The following is a 20,575-nucleotide window of genomic DNA, read 5'->3' on the forward strand; positions in this document are numbered from 1 at the left end:
GTTCCTCATGTTCAGTGTTGCTGACTGTGACGGTCTCATAGTAGGTGGTTGAGGTGGACTACCACTGGTAGTTGTGTTGGTGATATCATCTAGGACACTGACCAAAGCTGCCAACGATTCTGTTTTTGCCGGAATTACTCCGTTTTTTCCTCCTAATTACGGTATAACGTTTTTTCTTCATAAAATACTTTTTTTTTTCTTTTTTTTTTTTTTACATACTGCACGTCAAACAGCTGCCCTAAAATGGTGATTTGATCACAAATTCAAAAGAAAACTAAATTTAAAACATACTTGAAAAGAAAATATTCTCTAAAACAATGAAATGCTGATACTACCTAAATAACCACCAAAAAAAATTTCTGCTTGTATGGAAAAAACAGCATGATGAATGGACATTTCTGCATTGGAAGTGTGTCGCGCGTGGTTTTAAGTTCCGTTTTAAGTTCCGTTTTAAGTTCCCCCCATGGATTGTAGGGCATATATATGATGGAGTAAGGAAAATTTGGGTCTGCGGAAGACTAGTCCGCTATGGCCGCTGACACTTTAATTTTTAATGAAATGCATGTTTTCTGACAGGGCAGTTCTTCCTCTAGAAGACCTGAAATTTTGGTTGAGAGAATAGTTTCCAGTGCCCTAGCGGACTCCGTTGTAGGTTCTGTTGACGTCCCTGGTGCTGACGTCTCTGTAGGTTCTGCTGACATCTCTGCAGGTTCTACTGACATCACTGGTGCTTCTTCTTTTGATGTCTTTGTAAGTTCTTTTTTTGCTTGCTTGAATGCCCTTTTTTTTTTAGCCTTTGTACTTTTTGGCAAGACTGCAGGGAGTGGCACAATTTTGTGAATGTTTAAGTACACAACCTCATCCAGTTCAGGAAGTATATGACTTTAACTTTTCTTGATGTTGCTTCAACTACCTGCGAATGAAATGGAAAATGTCAGTCACCAGGCTCGAGGGAGTGCAGTAATTTTGTCAATGTGTAAGCTCACAACCTCGTTGAATTCATCAAAGAACATGACTTGGAAAAAAGGAAGATATAAAATCATGATTTTGGTTGAACAAACATAGAGTTACACCCCTGTTGTCTCACTGTAGAAGTTTAGTAGACAATCAGACATAAATTCATGAGAAAGTCTAAATTAAAAGTGATTTGATTTGTGGAAAATAATTGCACATGGTCAGTAATAGAAGAATTGTACGGTTGTTTGCCAAAAGCTTGAAAAGTATGTCTCATTTTCCACAGTCTAAATGTACTCATTCATCTTACTCTTTACGGATTTCTCCCAAATTTGGGATGGATGGTGTATCTTGGTGATATATACCTGCGTAGAGTTTTTGGTGGTGCTACCCCAAGTGTTCTGTCTTTTTAGGGTCAAAGGTCATTTTTGGCTGACATTCTTTTTTGCGCTCTAACAGCTTTATTTATTGATGGATTTCTCCCAGAGTTTAGAGCAATCGGGATTCTGTGACAGACATAGGATAAAAGTAATTTTTACCTTTCTTCTGGTCTCTTCTGCTTTGGCCTGTCGGAATGCCTCCTTTTTCCTCCTTTTTTCTCCTTTCGGCATGGCTCTTGGTAGTTTAGTCACTTGGTCAGTCTCTACAAATAGTTCCTCTCTTAAATTATCAAGGAACATTACTTTGACTTGTTGTTTGCCTCTTGTTGTTCCCTTTACAATCTGCGAATGAAATGGAAAATGTGAGTCACCAATCATTATCACTGTACACACAGAAAATACATGTGCATATGAATGAATGAATGTACACATAAATCTGTGCAGGCTCCGATGAATCGCCTGTCCGATAGCACGGGGCAATTGTGATTTGCAAGATCTCTGCCCGATCGGGCAAGCTTTTTGCATATTTGAACGTTGCTTGAGGGTTTTTCCAAGCCCTTTTAGAGCAAAATTTTTAAATGGTTCCACCAAAAGATATGCCAAAAATTGCTGTCTGTCTCGACATAAAACCAAAACCTGGTATGCCTTGGCTTGGATCAGAGGAACTTTGACATGCTTCCATTCAAAAGTTTCAAAATAAGTTTGAGCACCATTTTCCAAAACCCAAGTTATTTTGGGGCTTTTTAGATTTTTGTCTATCTAATCAACTGAACTTTTCACTAGATGCAATACAAGGCTTCTTCATATCTGTGATTTTTTTTGCTGCTAGATTGAATGCCACCTGAAACAATGATGTCTTTTCTATTTGATGTACACACAGCAGCATATGATGAAAGGAAAACGTCTATATTTGGGGTATTCGACTCCAATTCTATTTCTTGCAATGTGAAGTTACTCAAGTCTTTGTCCATTGATAGAATTATTACATGGTGAAGGGGTTCACGATGAGTTAGGAAGGGGCCATCAAACACAAGCCCTCCAATTATCACTACAGAATATTTCATATCTTCTTCAATCAAGGTTGCCGAATGGTCCGCCTTGGCTTGGATCAGAGGAACTTTGACATGTATGCTTCCATTGGTTCAAAATCCAAGATGTAAAATCTACCATCCTTGCAGGACTTACACTTTGTTGTAATCAGTGTCTCTTTTAGTGATAACCCTCCAAAGAGAAGAGCTTTGTTTTCCCCAGGGATCTTTGTCATAGTATGCCCAGTTCGTCCTGGAAAATTCTTTTATTTACACTCATCATTAAAAATACAGAATATATACAATAGTCACATTAACAAATACAGAATAAACATATCATACATAAATGTACATCCAAACAAAAAACCATAACATAATGAGAGTGAAGGGATGAGCTAAAAAGGAGTATAGTCCTTATGCAAGAGTCCATCCCTCATATATAATAATAAAATTCAAATTAAATGTACTATTGGAAGCATGAATATTGACAGGTTGTACACATGTTAGTAAACTCTGGTCAATATTAAGAAAAAAAAATCATGTTTAGCATTATTAAACCCTCCAACCATTATTAACATTTAATGTGTTAGAAATGAAATTCCTTCTAAAAACATGATATTTTCACACTCCCACAATACTGTCAGTCAAGATCTCCTCCACATCTTTAAGGGACTTGAGGCCTGCTAACTCCTCTGGGGATTTAAAGGCCGAGAGGAGGTAGCTGGCCGTGGCACTCTTTTTTCGGTCTGCCTTCCTTAGCACAGACTCGTAGGTATAGAAACCTCTTCCTGGGGACAACTCGATCATCTAGCCAGGATAATGTGGGCCTACTGGGGCATGCACTTCACAATTATAAACAGTCTTGCATACATGTATACAGTGTACAAACCTTGACCATCCAGGTCATCATGGACTTCAGTCTCTCTGGCCTTGTGACGACATACTCCTTACGATCTTCAAGAAGACAGGATTCGTTTACATCCGAGTTAAACACTAATGCTATGTAGACACTCTTTGCAATGTAGCTCGGGAAGGTCTTGGTCAACAAGGCTGTATGGCTCAAAATCCTTCACAGTACAATAATGGGTGTAGGCAGAGAGCTATCAAGCTACACCTGTGCTCGAGTCAGCGCCATGTGGATTCAATGTTGGTGTCTGTGTCGCCGCCATGTTGATCCGATTTAGGTGTCTGTGTTGCGCAAAACCACTCCCTCCAATGGAATTCCTTTCCTTTTCTCTTTTAATTCTCGAGGAACGAAGGCATTTTTTTACGGTGTTGGTGTCGGTGTCTAAGTAAAACCAAAACCTCTCCACTCCCTCCAAAGGAATTATTTTTCTTTTCTCTTTTAATTCTGGAGGTACGAAGGCATTTTTCGCTGTGTCGGTGTCGACGTTATACCAAAACCTCTCCGCTCCCTGCAAAGGAATTATTTTTCTTTTCTCTTTTAATTCTCGAGGTACGAAGCCATTTTTTTTTGCAATGTTGGTGTCGGTATCAACGTAAAACCCAAACCAAAGAAAATTGCCTAGATGACCCCCCCCCCCCCCCCCCCCCCCCCCGATCATTAGAATAGTTTTATTTGAAAGATTGAGTAATGAATGTTCGAATGTAGCTCTGAGTGTTTTCAGTAGTGTCTGAACTGTTTTGTTGGTTAAATCAAGTGACTTATTTACAGGAATTGTAGAAAAATAAACATGAAACAGAAGGCATGGGACTGAAATGCCAAGCTGATCCAGAAGTTGTACGTAAAGTGATAGTTGAAAGTCAGAAATCCACTTTTATAAGAACTCAACAGCAACCGAGAAATCCACTAAAGTTGACTCCAAATTGTCCTTTCTCAAAAGTCCCATTTAAAGTACCAGGAGATCTATGTCAATGTCAGGATCAATGTCTGGAAATTCCTGGCTGTCCTGTAAAGAAAACCAAAAGAAAATTCTTGCAAGAATTCTTTATATTTCGATATCGATAGTTTCATAAATTTCATTGTGAAACACTCCACAAAAATTTACCAGATGCTTTCTTAACATCACTTTCATTATCAGCTGATATAATTACATTTTTAGATGAATTATTATATTTGAACTCACTGTTATGTGGTTACACAGCATTTGAACTTTCTTTAAGGAGAGATTTGGGCTGTGTTTGACCTCCTCCAGTCTATGGGCACGTATGGCCTCGGCGAGTAGTTCCACAAATTCTTGCTTTGTTGCTCACTTGTGTAATCTCATTTTTCACGATCCAGTACATGGCGTCTTTTGCCATCCCGGGAGCACTGGTGGCCTCTCCTGGTCATAGCTTGGCATCGGATAGGCCTCATGCGAATCAACTCCTCTATTCTGGTATGAAGAAGATAAAATATATATGTAAAATGCTAATGTAAATGCTATCAGTGACTAAAAGTAACAACAGCAAACACAAAACAAATTTTGTTAACCCTGTATGATTGTACTTACAGTGTTGTGTGCAATACATCAAGACATGGCGTCTTCTCCCATCCCGAGAGCATTGGTGGCCTCTCAGGGTCATAGCTTGGCATCGGATAGGCCTCATGCGAATCAACTCCTCTATTCTGGTATGAAGAAGAGAAAATATATATGTAAAATGCTATCAATGACTAAAAGTAACAACAGCAAACACAAAACAAAAATACATAACAAACATAACATAATTATCTACTGGTATAATTATTTTGGTTACCTAATCTGGTATTATTTTGCATTTCCTCTCCCCAGTGTTGAATGGAATCTTCTTCAGCTCTTAAGTGGCTGAGACGGACACCTTATCAGCACATTTACAAGCTTGTTCTCCTGTACACTTCCATCCTATAGTGGCACATCCAGCATATGTGGTATAGCCACTCTCACCTTGTTCTTCTGGACACGTGACCCATCCCACTCCAGCTGGTTGAATTAACATAATTGGACAGTGGCCCAAAGAAACTCAGGCCCTTTGTATGTCAGCATTGGTTTGTTAACCTTTGACATCTCGGACTCTGATGAGTAATAAGTCTTTGCCTTCTTCCTTCGCTTCCGTCTCCCAGTTTCTGTTTCCTTGTCAGTTTCCTGCTCGCAGGTCTTGTTGTTGAACTTGGAAGTGGTCGCATAATATCTGAGTAATGAAAATGACATCAAAAATTACATTTACATCCATCACTTTTGTATCATATTGATATCAAATAAAGAAAGGAGCAACTCTGGCCACAGTTCTGGCAGTTGCTTGACATGACGTCCACAATGAATGTACTAGCGTCATGCTTGGTTAGTCAATTGAATTTTTTTTAATGGCAAAAGACAAATCCATCAACCTATCCCATTCTGCCTTCCCACCATCACGCTAGCTCCATCAGACCCAAAGCCCGCTAGCTTGTCTAATGGAAAGCCTTTCAGCTCTAGAAGGACCTGGATGGCCTCGAAGATGGTGTCCGCTTTTCCATTTGAAATGTCTGTCATCGCACATTGCTGTATGTGTGGGCAATGGGTCTCCTCAGAGAACCAAAGCTTTTGTTGAAGCACACCTTGATCCCATCAAGTGGCATGGGGATTGATCCAGTGCAGAACTGTAGAAAGTCCTGCAACTCTTCTGCCCGCATACTAATGATGTACTGCCTCAGAAAATATACCACTCTGTCCTGGTTGTCGTTCAGGTCTAATTCGCCGGTGGTGATGGCAGCAGACACTCTCCTGGGAGTAGGCTTCTGAGCCTTCAGTAATGTTGAAATGTCATCGATTGACAGTTGGGACCAGAAGGTCAGGATGTGCTCCTCTGGTATGCCTTGCCTTCTAAGGCGGTAGATTGATCCTGGCTTCTACACGAACAACAAATCGGCAATCGCCAGCAGTTGCGCCCTGACCTCCCCTTTTGAGGGGATAGCATGGAAGTCGCATGCCATGAAGACTTGCATGAGGTTGTCAATGTCAGCTGCTGTCATTAAATCAAAGTCTAACAAGGCCTTGGAGATCAGTCTTCTCTCCACCCTTGTGACATACTCCTTAAAGTCTTCATGGAGACAGGATTCATTTACATCAGAGTCAAACACTAGCGCTATGTACACATTTCTTGCAATGTAGCGCGGGAAGGTCTTGGTCAACAAGGCTGTATGTCTCAAAATGTGCATAATCAAGTGCTAATAATTTGACATGTCTGTTGATTCATGTATCAGCAGTGAATTAAAGAGGCTGCGTTTGACCTCCTCCAGTCTCTGGGCACGCACGGCCTCAGCGAGTAGATCAACAAATTCTTGTTTTGATTGCTCACTTGTGTAATCTCATTTTTGACGATCCAGTACATGGCTCGTAGTGCGGCAATGAAAGCCTTCCTGTTCAGTGAGACGGGAAGTTGCAAGGCGGTGCCAATCTCTCCCCTGTCGACGATCACCGCAACCTCCCTTTCGTGCCTTGCCAACTGTTGGTGGACGGTCCCTCTTTCATGTCTCTTCACCGCGTCCAACCGGTAGCTGACACAAGGTCCATCTGTCCATGTCGTATTTCGTCTCTTCTGTTCCGTCGCTACGTGTCTGGTACACCATTCACATTCCATTCTTTTTTTTCTTCTCTTTGGAATGTTCTTGTACACTGATTGTTTCGGTCGGGTTTCTTTCCCTGATGTGGTTTGAAGCTCAAGAGCGGCATTTCTTCATCCATGGGAACGTTCTCGCGCATAAAGGTGAGGGCATCTTCAGTCTTCTGCCTCAGTTCTTCTAAGATTTCTTCGTACTTGCAGAGGAAGGTGAAGCTGGTCAGCAGTTGCAGCTTTTTCCTGCACACGACTGCAGCTGTTCGTAACTTCGACTTCCTCGTTGGCAGGGGAATGCAAGGAGTGTCCCCTTCACCTACTTCCTCGATCCCAACACATGGTTCATGGGCATCAGTATCGGAGACAAAGCTGTCTACAGCATCATCCAGTGTAAAATAGGGTGACTGGCGATATTTCTCGGGCAACTTCTCCCATGCATATCCATCAATGTGTGTGAGGATAGCAAACATGTGTTTGCATGGGAGCCTCGACCGTTGCCAGTCTGGACATCCACAGTTTGGCATTCCGATGGAAGAAAGTGAAACCTTGTAAAGTCGGTGACCTGCTTTCTCCTTCCCTTGCAGTTTATAGTATTCACTATAGTCCTCAAACCATTCCCTTAAGGTCGGATAACCTGGTCTTTTTTGCAGTTTCTCTTGAATTAAAGTGTAAATTGAAGTGTAAATCATGCATACTAATTCAAAGTGAAGCCCTATACAAAATTTAAACAGACCTTTTTTGGAGCGTCGTGCCTTTGGCCGCGTCCATAGCCTCGGGATTAAACAAGTGGGAATGTTTGCTCGTGGTTGTACAGGTTTGCTAATTTCCTTGTCCAGTTGCGCCATGAAAACTGCTACTCCGTCGTTTGAAAGGTGTATACTATCTCTGTTGCTGTACAGCGACAAATCATTAGGGTCGATCTGCGATGATATGTCAATCCATTTGCCGCCTTCTTCATGGACGATAGCGTGAAATAAATTGTTGAATTCATCAACATGTCCCCACAGTGCATCAAGGCGATGTAGAACTGAAGTAAATATCACCTGCAATCAACAAAATGACATACATAGTCCTCAAACCATTCCCTTAAGGTCAGATAACCTGGTCTTTTTGCAGTTCCTCTAAACTTTAGAAGTTTTGAGGACATTCCTCTTGAAGAGGACAAGTTCTTAAATGCACCAGTCAGTGCTGCTACCATCTTAGCTATCCCTGGACCAGCACAAACACTTTACACCTGACCAAAGCCATGAGCATTTTTGATGCCAAACACCATGTCGCCAATGAATGATCCAACAGAAGTGCATTTTCTTGAAACGCGGAGCTCAAGTGCACAAGTTGATACAGCAGGCAGCCTCCTGGGCCTCCTGGGTTGAACCCTCCAAGAGGGGGGCACCTTGCTCCACAAAAAAACTGCAAAAAATCCTCTAGGGTGAGGCCTTCAACCTCAGGACCTATTGATAAAAAGAAAAAGAAATATGTTCATGCTAATTAGGTACTTTGAAATATAAATGTACAAAAACTGCCTAATCTTCTGAAAGAACTAGAATACTTCACTTTCATATTCACTTTCCTAGGTTGGATATTAGTGGACATTAAATTCTTTGTTTTAAAGCTGCACAACAGATACAAACATCTCACCTTTCAAGGCCTTGAGTCCTGTACCTGGCAGTGCTGCCTTCACTGGACGATCTTTGAATCGGGGGCAGACTTTCCCCTCCAAGGAGCTGGTACTTAGACGGTCCGACCCGAATATCAGCACCCCTAGCTCCTTCACGAACCTTGAATTCCTTTGCTCCGCAGAGACTATTTCATACTTTATGCTGTCAACCAGAACCCCGTGCCCTAGAGATACATTTATCATAAAGTGAACTTATTGCATATCAAATCATTATATTTGTTTAAAGGGTTTATTTATAATATAATAATTTAATAGAAGTAGACTAAAGCGTCCTGACGTGTTTTGCTCTTGTCTGAGCCCCCTTGTAATAGGCCTTCTGTGTATGTGACATGTGCTCTGCAAGGTCCTCAGACTCTCTTAGTTTAAGAGTTTCGCTGGTCTAAAAATAAAATTCAGTTACGTTGCTTCGATATTAGATCCATAGCAGTATGTGTTTTTAAAAATATGTAGGCCCTTTGTATGTCCGCATTCGTTTGTTAACCTTTGACATAAGTTGGCCGCTAGGGCTGTTCATATTACACATATTCACACCTTTGTTGGGACGGTTGCTGTAAAATCAGTGGTTAGTGAAAGATAATGGATGATGGTGGAGTTAAACCACCGTTTACTTACGGGGCGATGAAATGGTATGAAATGACAGAAAGGATACACAGGGCATTAACGGTATACTATACCTCGTTAACTCACCTTATATTAGAAGTACTGGATACGGACTGGATGCTCAGCGATATATATATACGATGCTCAGCTATAATAAACGATGCTCAGCTATAGATGGATGATGCTCAGCTACAAATGAAAGATGCTCAGCTATAGATGAAAGATGCTCAGCTATAGATGAAAGATGCTCAGCTATAGATGGTAAAAGCTCTATCGGTCGGAGGGTGACGTCAAGAGCGGGGCTTCTGGTCTTTAGGCTTGGAGTTGGTTTACCGTTCCTCTTCAGCTGTCAACATCCATCTCAGACTCTGATGAGGAATAAGTCCTCGCCTTCTTCCTACGTTTCCCTCTCCCAGTTTCAGTCTCCTTGTCAGTTTCCATCGACAGGCCTTTGCATAGTTTCTTCCTTTTACATATCAGCTTTTCCTTGGAGGCTTAACAAATATTGAAATGAATTTTGATTAAAAAATCTCACTGTTTTTTTTTAAATGGTGGCCCAAAGGAACTCAGGCACTTTGTATGTCCTCATTCGTCTGTTAACTTTTGACATAAGTTGGCCGAAGTATACTGTTTTACCTGCAGTTGTTACGGGAACAACTAGTGCTCTTTAGTCCCTGTAGTGCCGTAGCATGTCCTACATGCTGATGTTGGTCTGGGATGATTTGGTCCGTAAGTGCCTCCAACGGGCCTCCTCCAAGGATTCCTTTGAGGACTTTGATGGTGGTGGTAGGGGTGTCCACAACTTCTTCAGTTCCGCTGGAATATACTTGTTAGCACAACTTGAACGGCGCACGTATATACATTTAATTATTGCCTTCTTTACTTCCTCTGCAAATATCTGCTTTCCGAAGAAATTGAGGTGCAGTCCATCACTCAAATATAGGTCACTGTACGTACAATAGCTTGAAGACAGATCAACAAAAGCACAGTTAAAGAAAGAAGTGGTGAGAAGGATTCCTTTGAGGACTTTGGTGGTGGTGGTGGTGGCAGGGGTAACCCATGTGGTTTGCCAATTGCTCAGTCTTCTTCAATCCCAGGATTTGGGAGACATGTAAACATTTGGACCAATTCTGAGGAAGTAAAGTATCATCATCTGGGCATGAAACTTTTTTGAAATTTCTTCCCAGGCACTTGATTTGTGGGACACCATTTGGAAATCGTTCCTCTTAGATTCGACGACATTTACTCTCTCCGAAACCAGTTGAACAAGACAATTCTTCTCTTCCACTGCTGTACCAGAGTCTTCATCTCTTCTTCACCTTTCAGTTCATTTATTATCTGCTGAAAGTGAAGTCTGTGGCAACTGTCCAGGTGTGGAGTCATTCATATTGCCCAGCACAAAAAACTTATATTGGAGAAAAAAACTTAAAGAATACATTTTTGCCAAGATTTGCAAAATATGACACAAAATCACAACCACTACATATATATGGGTCATTCCATCGGGTTGGGTCATAAATTGTGACATGAAGGTTCAAAATTCAGAGTTGTTGAATAATTTGTTTATTGTTATATCCTGTTTTTAACACCCATTCTTCAATAGATTCCACTGGAATTGTGTGTATTCCTTCGCACACTTTCATTTAAAATGAAAAAACAGACACACCAAAAAACCAACGTTACAAGGACATCTTTTTTTACTTGCTCATTTATTTTCTGATCTGAAACTTTGTCACAGTCTGTACTCCACTTTTTTGTGTGTGGAAAACATTTAGATGATGGGAGCAATAGTTTAGAATACTTAAAACTTGAACACAGCAACATTACATCAATTTATAAACATGAAACAAATGAGGAACTAGCAATCTTCAGATCATGTTTTTTTCTAAAGGGTAATCTTTTCTCTTGCATAGAAAATCTTGGCTACATTCCATGAAATGTGCTAATTAATTGATGCATGAAACATATTTAATGAGATGATAACACAATTGAAAGGAAACCTGCAAGATTTATGGTCTATATTCACCTCAACACCTCCAGTTACCTATGTTACACGGACATCATGTCCGAGTAACATCAGTATGATATTAGAGTAACTATCCTCTTATACTCATTGAAAAATGACAGACTACATCAAATGTCATCTGAAATATATTTTATCCCTTGATCAGTAAATTAAAAAACAGTATTCATACAAGAGGTATATTGATAGATATCAATGATCAACTTTATATCTTCTTCAAAATAGTGATTAGATTGGAAAGATCTTTGTTTTCCAGGAAGGTTTCAATGACTGGTCATTTTGCCTGCTCTCTTGATCTCTGCCGGAGCTGAATCCTCAAGGGAGGTATAGGAGCCATGAATGAAATGGATGCAGCAATCTAATAAATATGCATGAAAAGAAATAAATAAAAACCAATGAGTAAAGAATATTAAATGAGATAAAAATAAAACAAAACTGTAAACTGTTTCTGTGATTTTTCATTTCAAACGTGTGTTGTGTTTGCAATTATCAAGTACTTCTATCTAGATCTGTTGTAAAATCAAATTGTAAGAATTAAGGATGGAACAACTAGACAGAGGATTGCAAGATGGATAGGGAGTTCCTCACTTTTGGCTCGTTGCATGCCCAAATAGAAGTAGGTATTATTATTGGTTGTTTGTTTTGATTTTACTTTTAAGTTTAATATTTGTGTTGAATTATAAATTTTTGTTAAAAAATTATATTTGTTATTTATCATTATTTGGAGGGGGGAAGGTGTTGAAGCCCCTTATCCCTCACTTCAACCTTTGGATGAGGGGGAAGGGGAGCCAGATCAATGATTATTTAATTTATAAAAAAATAAAAATAAAAAAAAAATTATATTAAAAAAAAAAGGCTCATTACATTATTATGTATCCAATTTTAATTGAATCGGAGGGGGGGGGGTGCCCTCCCCCTTTAACCCATTCTTCTCTATCTCAACCCCAACCCTCAACCCCCTTTTGTGCCCAAAAAGTTGTGTATTTCGGGTCTCAGATTGAACTTCCTAACTTGAAGGAAGCAATGTTCGATAACTTGTGTTTTTCGTTAGGCTTAGCCATCATTGTTCAATGACAATTAATGGCACCATATAAATAATATTAATTAATTTAAAACTTGTCAGAAAAAATCTGAGGTGTAGGAACATCATGAATATCATTATTTACGGGATTCTTATAACTAAATTCAATTTCTGTTTAAGAAACTAGCTTTTTAAGGGTAAAAGTCCGGCATTGATTTTGCATGTTTCGTTATAACACATATATCAGTATGTGGGACAACAGTAAAATATTCACTCACATGTGATGGTTTGAAAACCGGTTTAAGTTGAAAATAACACAATTTAAAACGGAATTACATTTTTAAAACATGGAATTTCATTGTCCATGATAATAATTCGGGCCATAAAAATAACTTTAAAAACATATTACGTACCAATTTGGGCGCTGACGGGCGAAAATGGCTGCACCACGTTACAAAGACATCTTCACGTTTGTGGTTGCACTGTAGGGGTAGGTCGTCGCAGTCCAGCAAAAAACATGTTCTGCGCATTCGTGAATAACTAGCAGGTCATTTTAACACCGAAAACTGAAGCTAGCGGGCTGGTTTATATCTCAAACACCGTAATTTCACACCTACGTTACCAAATTACGAAGGACATCGCGCCCGATTTTCGCGGTAAATTAATTGTTTTCTTATATTTACCGACCGATTTAATCATCATTCTTTCTACATATGTTCATGAGGGGTTGTACCTTCCTAATAAGATGAAACTTTCTGAGAAAATATCCTGCTAAATTTGTGTAAAATGCTAGAATTACCGCCGTTACGAAAAAAGTGCTTAGGACATCGTTGGTAACGTAGGTATTGTGTTTTTTCAATATGAAATAACTTGCCGATTTTTTGCACATTTCACTTGAGCTTCTCAGACATAGTAGGGGTACTAAAGGTGACATGTTTTAAGTAGGAAACATTGCATTATGATGAACTTTTTTCCAGAAATAAGTTCATGAAAATGACATGTTTTCATGTCACAACTTTCACCCTCAAAATCGCTGAGACATCGGTAGTAAAACTCTCACCAAAAAAAAAATATGAAGAAGTTTCTGTTTTCATGTTTATTTATTCTGTACTACATTACTCTTCAATATAACATACTTTTATTTTTCTAAAAATACATTCAAATTTGAGTAAATAGCTTCTAAACATTCAAACACGTGAAAATGCTGAAAAGACCCAACCCGATGGAATGACCCATATATAAAGCACTTGAATACATTTCTTCACCAAATATTTGTTCTGTTTTAAGGCATCCTTTACTTGTTAAATTAGAGGACATATTCCCCTGCTATAGGATTATGACTGCTTCCTTTTCTTAAATCTAAAACTTTACCCGCCGTGGTTTGCTGTGATGGGGGTGTTGCTAATTGTATATTGAAAAAATACCTTAAAGAATACATTTTTGCCAAGATTCGCAAAATATGACACAAAATCACAACCACTACATTTATAAAGCACTTGAATACATTTCTTCACATCAATAACATTGTTAATTAACTGAGCTAAGTCAGCATCTTTATCAGATGCCGACTGCAAATTATTCAACATCAGATATCTGTCATTTCCTGCTCTTGCACTGAATTGTACTGTCACATGTTTGTTCTTTAAATCTAAAGGAAACCAATAATACCAATTTCATGATCAATGGAACATACAAAAACATTATCAAAAACATGCAGCAAGATCGGAGTGTCATTTTCCTTGTGATTATGAAAAATGTGGTGCCTCTCTACACCATGCACATTGACGACTGCTCCACTCCAATTACTTCTAGATTCACATCCAACATGAAAACCACCTGATGTGACAAAAGACTGATATAGATGATACAAGGTCTAAAATCTTGTGCGAGAGATACCTAATAAGCATGTGTTAATGATAATAAATTTACTAGATAAATAAATAAAAATGAAATCGAATGATTTGAAAGCAATTAGTTATTTCGACAACAAGCTTCCTCTCCCCTTGGAAAAAACCTCACCTGAATAACGAGCATATCATTGACTATGCGTCCAGTTCTGGCCTCGGCCACTGTCATTTTCTCGGGGATTCCCCCCCCCCCCCCCCCCCTCGAGGCATTCTGGATGTGTATTTCTGCTACTGTAGGTGGTGGTTCCTGACCTGGACAACTTCTGCTTAGGCGATCTTTCCTTTTTTTGCTGTTTCTAGAGGTATGAAGAATGCCACAAAAGATATCTGAGCAATATCTTCTGGTATATGAAGTGGTTGTTACAATAGAAAAGTTGTGCAACTGTCTTGTCTCCCAGCAACAATGGCGTGTGGATCGTTACACCTAACTCTACTGGGGTGACACTGTACTCCAGTTAAATACTGTAAATTATATCATACATTTAATTGTAATTGGGGTTAATTACCTTTTCTTTCCATGATAATAAACCTGTTAGTAATGGAGTTTTGCTTTTCTCAATGCCTTCCTCAAGAGATACAATGAACCTTGTGAAGGTATGACAAGTTATATAGTTACCAAAGATAATGCCAACAATGGCTTTCAAGGCAGAGAGCTTCAGCTTCCTCTCTGCCCCTTCCAATTGTAGCGTTTGGCTAATGTCGGTTCGATTATAGCCAGCAGGACCCTGGCGACGCAGTCCGTCACGGACCGGCCCCCCGATATCTTCAAGAAAGACACCTGTGAGGATGAAGGGAATAATAGTCAATTAATCATACTTCCTTGCACCTTTCTCGATCCCAAGACATGGTTCATTGGCATCGGTATCAGAGACAAAACTGCCTACAGTACTATCCAGGGTGAAATATGGTGACTGGCTATATTTCCCAAGGAAATTTCTCCCATGCATATCCATCAACGTGTGTTTGCATGGGAGCCTCGACCGTTGCCAGTCTGGACATCCACAGTTTGGCATTCCGATGGAAGAAAGTGAAACCTTGTAAAGTCGGTGACCTGCTTTCTCCCTCCCTTGCAGTTTATAGTATTGACTATAGTCCTCAAACTCATCAAACCATTCCCTTAAGGTCAGATCACCTGATCTTTTTGCAGTTCCTATAAATTTCAGAAGTTTTGAGGGCATTCCTCTTAAAGAGGACAAGTTCTTAAATGCACCAGTCAGTGCTGATACCATCTTAGCCAACCCTGGCCCAACACAGACACTTTACACCTGACCAAAGCCATGAGCATTTTTGATGCCAAACACCATGTCGCCAATGAATGATCCAACAGAAGTGCACTTCCTTGAAACGCGGAGCTCAAGTGCACATGTGGACACAGCAGGCAGCCTCTCGTTATAAAAAAGGAGAGTCGGCACTGGGTTGAACCTTCCAAGAGGGGGTCACCTCACCCCACAAAAGAATTGTAAGAAATCGTCTAGAGTGAGACCTTCCACCTCTGGATCTGTTGAGGAAAAAGAAATATGTTAATGCTAATGAACTACTTTAAAATATAAATGCACGCAAACTGCCTAATCTTCTGAAAGAACTAGAATACTTGCATATTCACTTTCCTAGGTTGGATAGCAGTTGATATTAAATTTGTTTTTAAAAGTTGTACAACAAATACAAACATCCCACCTTACAAGGCCTTGAGTCCTGCACCGGGCAGTGCTGCCTTCACTGGACGATCTTTAAATCGGGGGCAGACTTTTCCTTCCAAGGAGCTGGTCCTTAGACAGTCCGACCCGAATATCAGGACCCCCAGCTCCTTCACAAAACAGGAATTCCTCTGCTCCGCGGAGACTTATTTCATACTATATGCTGTCAACCAGAACGCCATGCCTTAGAGATACATTTATCATTACAAAAAAGGAAGTAAAACATATCAGATCCTAGCATTTCATTAATCATTCTAGGTCAGATGCATGACGCTCCAATAAGTTCCTCTCTTTTCCATGCATTGTCACTACCGAATGATTCATTGATCATAACATGCATAACAAGCGTTCCCCCGGCACCCCCTCGTCCTCCAATAGTTCGTCACTTTCCTCTGCGAGTAAACAGGGAGCGGGACACGCCCCGCTCACCCATACCTCGCGGGAGGAACATTCACGGTACCTCCGCGACAATATCCGATTCATTGCCGGTTGTATCGTCTACGGGTTGGTCTAGTTCAACCGAGTTGGGTCGGATTCCCTGAAAGCTTTGCAAGACACCTTAAACTGATGCTCAATAATAAAATATAAAAAAATAAAAATTCCTCATAGGTTGAACAAGAAATGACAAAATGTTGAAATAAACAATAATATCTAAGGATAATAAATTGATTTTGTTCGGTAGTAATGACCATCCCGATTGGACGATGTAATCCACGGAGCACCCTCTGCCTGAGATCCTCCATGGTTGTGTAAATAACCCAAAGTAAGTTAAAAAATTAGTAGTAGTACAAAACAATTGAAGCATTGAAAGTTGGTAATCCTTCCCATAAATAAGGGCAACTCCGATTGAACGCTGTTCAACTAATATCCTTCTGAGATCCATGATTGTGTGAGGAACATACACAATCAATATTTTGTTAAATTGACACAACAATTAAACATGGTTTGTAACTTGTTTATTACCCCATAGCAACATTGCTATTGTATTTACCAAGGAGGGGCTCGGTGTTGCATAAGTAAATGGAAAACTTTGCCACACAACTGGCATTTCACTGTGGTACTCTGTCCACGTGGGCGCAAGTCCCACCCGGAGTGCAGTTCACGAGGACATTGTGCCTGCAAACGAGCTGTTCCCTCATGGCACCACAGATGATTAGGGAATTAGTCCCTGTAGTGCCGTAGCATGTCCTCCATGCTGATGTCGGTCTGAGTAGATTGAGTCCGTTGGTGCCTCCAACGGGCCTCTTCGAAGGAGTCCTGTAGGTCCATGGTTGGAGGTGGTGGTGGTTGAAGGGGTGACCCATGTGGTTTGCCAATTGTTCAGTCTTCTTCAATCCCAGGATTTGGGAGACAAGTAAACATTTGGACCAATTCTGAGGAAGTACAGTATCATCATCTGGGCATAAAACTTTTTGGAAATTTCTTCCCAGGCACTTGATTTGTGGGACACCATTGCGAAATCCCTCCTCTTAGATTCGACGACATTTACTCTCTCCGAAACAAGTTGAACGAGACAATTCTTCTCTTCCACTGCTGTACCAGAGTCTTCATCTCTTCTTGACCTTTCAATTCATTTATCTGCTGAAAGTGAAGTATGTGGCAACTGTCCAGGTCTTGAGTCATTCATATTACCCGACACAAAATATGCATTTAGGGAAAAAAAACTTAAAGAATACATTTTTGCCAAGATTTGCAAAATATGATACAAAATCACAACCACTACGACTGCATCCTTTTCTTCAGTTGTAAACTTCACCCGCCATAGTTTGCTGTGATGGGGGTGATGCTAATTGTATATTGGAAAAAAAAACCTTAAAGAAGACATTTTTGCCAAGATTTGCAAAATATGACACAAAATCACAACCACTACATATATAAAGCACTTGAATACATTTCTTCACATCAATAACATCGTTAATTAACTGAGTTAAGTCAGCATCTTTATCACATGCCGACTGCAAATTATTCAACATCAGATATCTGTCATTTCCTGCTCTCGCACTGAATTGTACTGTCACATGTTTGTTCTTTAAATCTAAAGGAAGCCAATAATACCAATGTCACGATCAATGGAATACACAAGAATATTAGCACATGTACATACAGTATCAAGAACATGCAGCAAGATCTGAGTGTCAGTTTCCTTGTGATTATGAAAAATGTGGTGCCTCTCTACACCATGCACATTGACAACTGCTCCACTCCAATCACTTGTAGATTCGCATCCAACATGAAAACCACCTGATGTGACAAAAGACTGATATGGGTAGATGATACCTAATAAGCATGTGTTTAGTTTTCCTCACTTTCAAAATGTTCACCCAATTCTTAGGAGAAGCACTGTATCATATACATCTTCCTCTTGCTCAGTTCTATCCCTCCTTGTCCTTTCAATGCCTTTTGGTGATACACCCTGTGACTCGGATTGATCAAATAGAATTCTAACCCCTTGATAGCCTTTAGGAAAGTATGGACTAACCCATCTCCTAATTAACAGCTTTGCACCAGGTGTGGTTCTCGAATCAGAAGTAGTTCTTTTCAAATCTCATGTGTCTGGCCTTGTCCATGAACCGTTTTTTGTTGCAAATACCATGGATATGCTGCATTGAGCTGTATACGCTGGTCATCAGATTCTCTGATGTGTCTTCGTATGGCCTGGACCTCAAACTCATGGTTGAAGATCGAGCTTCCTTCATTGCCAGGATCTTGAACCCCTGTTCTTTGTAAGACACATTTCCTGTTATCGGCCAAGGGTTTAGCGCAACGACTTGACGCTACCCAACTCTTTACAGTTGGGATCCCTGGAGAAAGATTGGACTTTAGTGTTCTGTTTTCGGCCTCCGTGATGAAATCACCACCCTCTCCACGATACGGATCTCCACTGCGTGAGAACGACTCATTAGATGTAATGTATTCCTCTTCTGGTGCTTTACACGTATAATTTCCATTGATGGAAAGATAATAAACTAGGGATTATAAATGGTAGATATACCTTAACTATCTTAGTTGGTCTGAACTTAATAATTATGGTGCTCCCATCTGGATATCTGTGTAGTATCTTCTGGTATATGAAGTGGTTGTTACAATAGAAAAGTGGTGCAACTGTCTGTCTCCCAGCAACAATGGTGTTTGAATCGTTGCACCTAACTCCACTGCGGTGACACTGTACTCGAGTGAAATACTGGAAAATTATATCCTACATTTAATTGTAATTGGGGTTAATTACCTTTTCTTTCCATGATAATAAACCTGTTAGTGATGGAGTTTTGCTTTCCTCAATGCCTTCCTCAAGAGATACAATGAACCTTGTGGAGGTATGACAAGTTATATATTTACCAAAGATAATGCCAACAATGGCTTTCAAGGCAGAGAGCTTTAGTTCCCCCTCTGCCCCTTCCAGATGGAGGACAAGGACTCGTCCGTGCCCCACCAGACACAACTGTGCTGGCCAACGGTCAGACCGAACAGTGAAGTCCAGCCCCATCTCACCAATGGCCGCCACGCCACTGCCACATACAAGGCTTGCCACTCTATTCACGTCGCGCTCTCCCACTTTGGATGCGTGTTTAGGATGGATCCCCACCGCCATGTGGAACTGGGGGCTGTCCGGAATCTTAACATCCGCAAAACGGCCAGGGTCGATATAGTTCGTCACCCCTCCGCACAAACGAACTGGTATGCGGGGTGGCCTGCCTGGGGTGGCCAACACCACCCTTGTTGGCTAACGCCCGGGCAAAAGATCCTTTGAAGATGACTTGTGATGCCTATGTTTCCTGTACCTCGGGGCTGTAGTCAGAGTCAGAGGTCCCCTTGTCTGCCTATGTGCATCACAAATATTCAGTTTCTGAATTATCCAATTCTGATAAGATGTCATTCATGACACTCTCACTGTCGTCATCACTATCATAAACATTATACATGTCTTCAGCATTATCATCATCTCCAGTTTCTACAGGATGAGTATGTGATATGTTCTCACAATTCTTACACCTACACCCTGGACCACAAAGATTATTAGCTTTTCTACATTTACATTGGCGGTTAATACATTTGCTTTTTTGAACAATTGCAACCACATGTGAGGTATAACACATTTTCTTTTGTACGTTGCATATTGGCAATTGAATCCCATTCAAATTCAACACTCACTTCCCCATCATTACGACACTCTTTAAATCCATATTTTGAAATATCAGGATAATCAAATTCATGTGTTCTAGCCATACTCCACACAGTGCTGACCCAACAGCTTCGTAACCAATGTAAACGTAGAGCTTCATCAGAGGGCAAGAGCTGGTCTTCATAAGTACCTTTCCATGATGCTTTTCGTACTATATCTAATGCTTTAGGTCAAACAGACGCCCGGGCAGAAGATCCTTGAGAGACTTTAGAGACTTGTGATGTTGTCTGTGGTGTTTCTTGTACCTCGGGGCTGTAGGCAGAGTGTGAGGTCCCCTCGTCTGCCTATGTGTTTCCAGCTTGTGTATCCGTGGCAGTTCTTGTATCGTGCTCCGATACTGGCAGTGCCTGCACCTGTAGTGTGCAGGCCTCATCTGGATACCTATTATCTTTCTGACGTAGCTATTCATCTATTTATAGAAGTAAATGGAAAGCTTCAGCTTCCCCCTCTGCCCCATCCAATTGTAGCGTTTGGCTAATGTCGGTTCGATTATAGCCAGCAGGACCCTGGCGACGCAGTCCGTCACGGACCGGCCCCCCGATATCTTTCAGAAAGACACCTGTGAGGATGAAGGGAATAATGGTCAATTAATCATACT

At 40.5% G+C, this 20,575-nt stretch overlaps 1 long non-coding RNA gene across 1 annotated transcript; it reads right to left on the reverse strand.

The window, feature by feature from the left end:
• Window positions 1–10,844: 10,844 nt before the first annotated feature.
• On the reverse strand, window positions 10,845–13,006 carry LOC115925543. Its single transcript, XR_004064778.1, has 2 exons — window positions 12,610–13,006; window positions 10,845–11,533 (listed from the first exon to the last, which is right to left on the reverse strand). It is a non-coding gene; the product is annotated as an uncharacterized LOC115925543 (long non-coding RNA).
• Between the last annotated feature and the right edge of the window lie 7,569 nt (window positions 13,007–20,575).

The sequence above is a fragment of the Strongylocentrotus purpuratus genome, unplaced genomic scaffold, assembly GCF_000002235.5.
Source record: "Strongylocentrotus purpuratus isolate Spur 01 unplaced genomic scaffold, Spur_5.0 spur5_scaffold_18, whole genome shotgun sequence".
Lineage (NCBI taxonomy): Eukaryota > Metazoa > Echinodermata > Echinoidea > Camarodonta > Strongylocentrotidae > Strongylocentrotus > Strongylocentrotus purpuratus.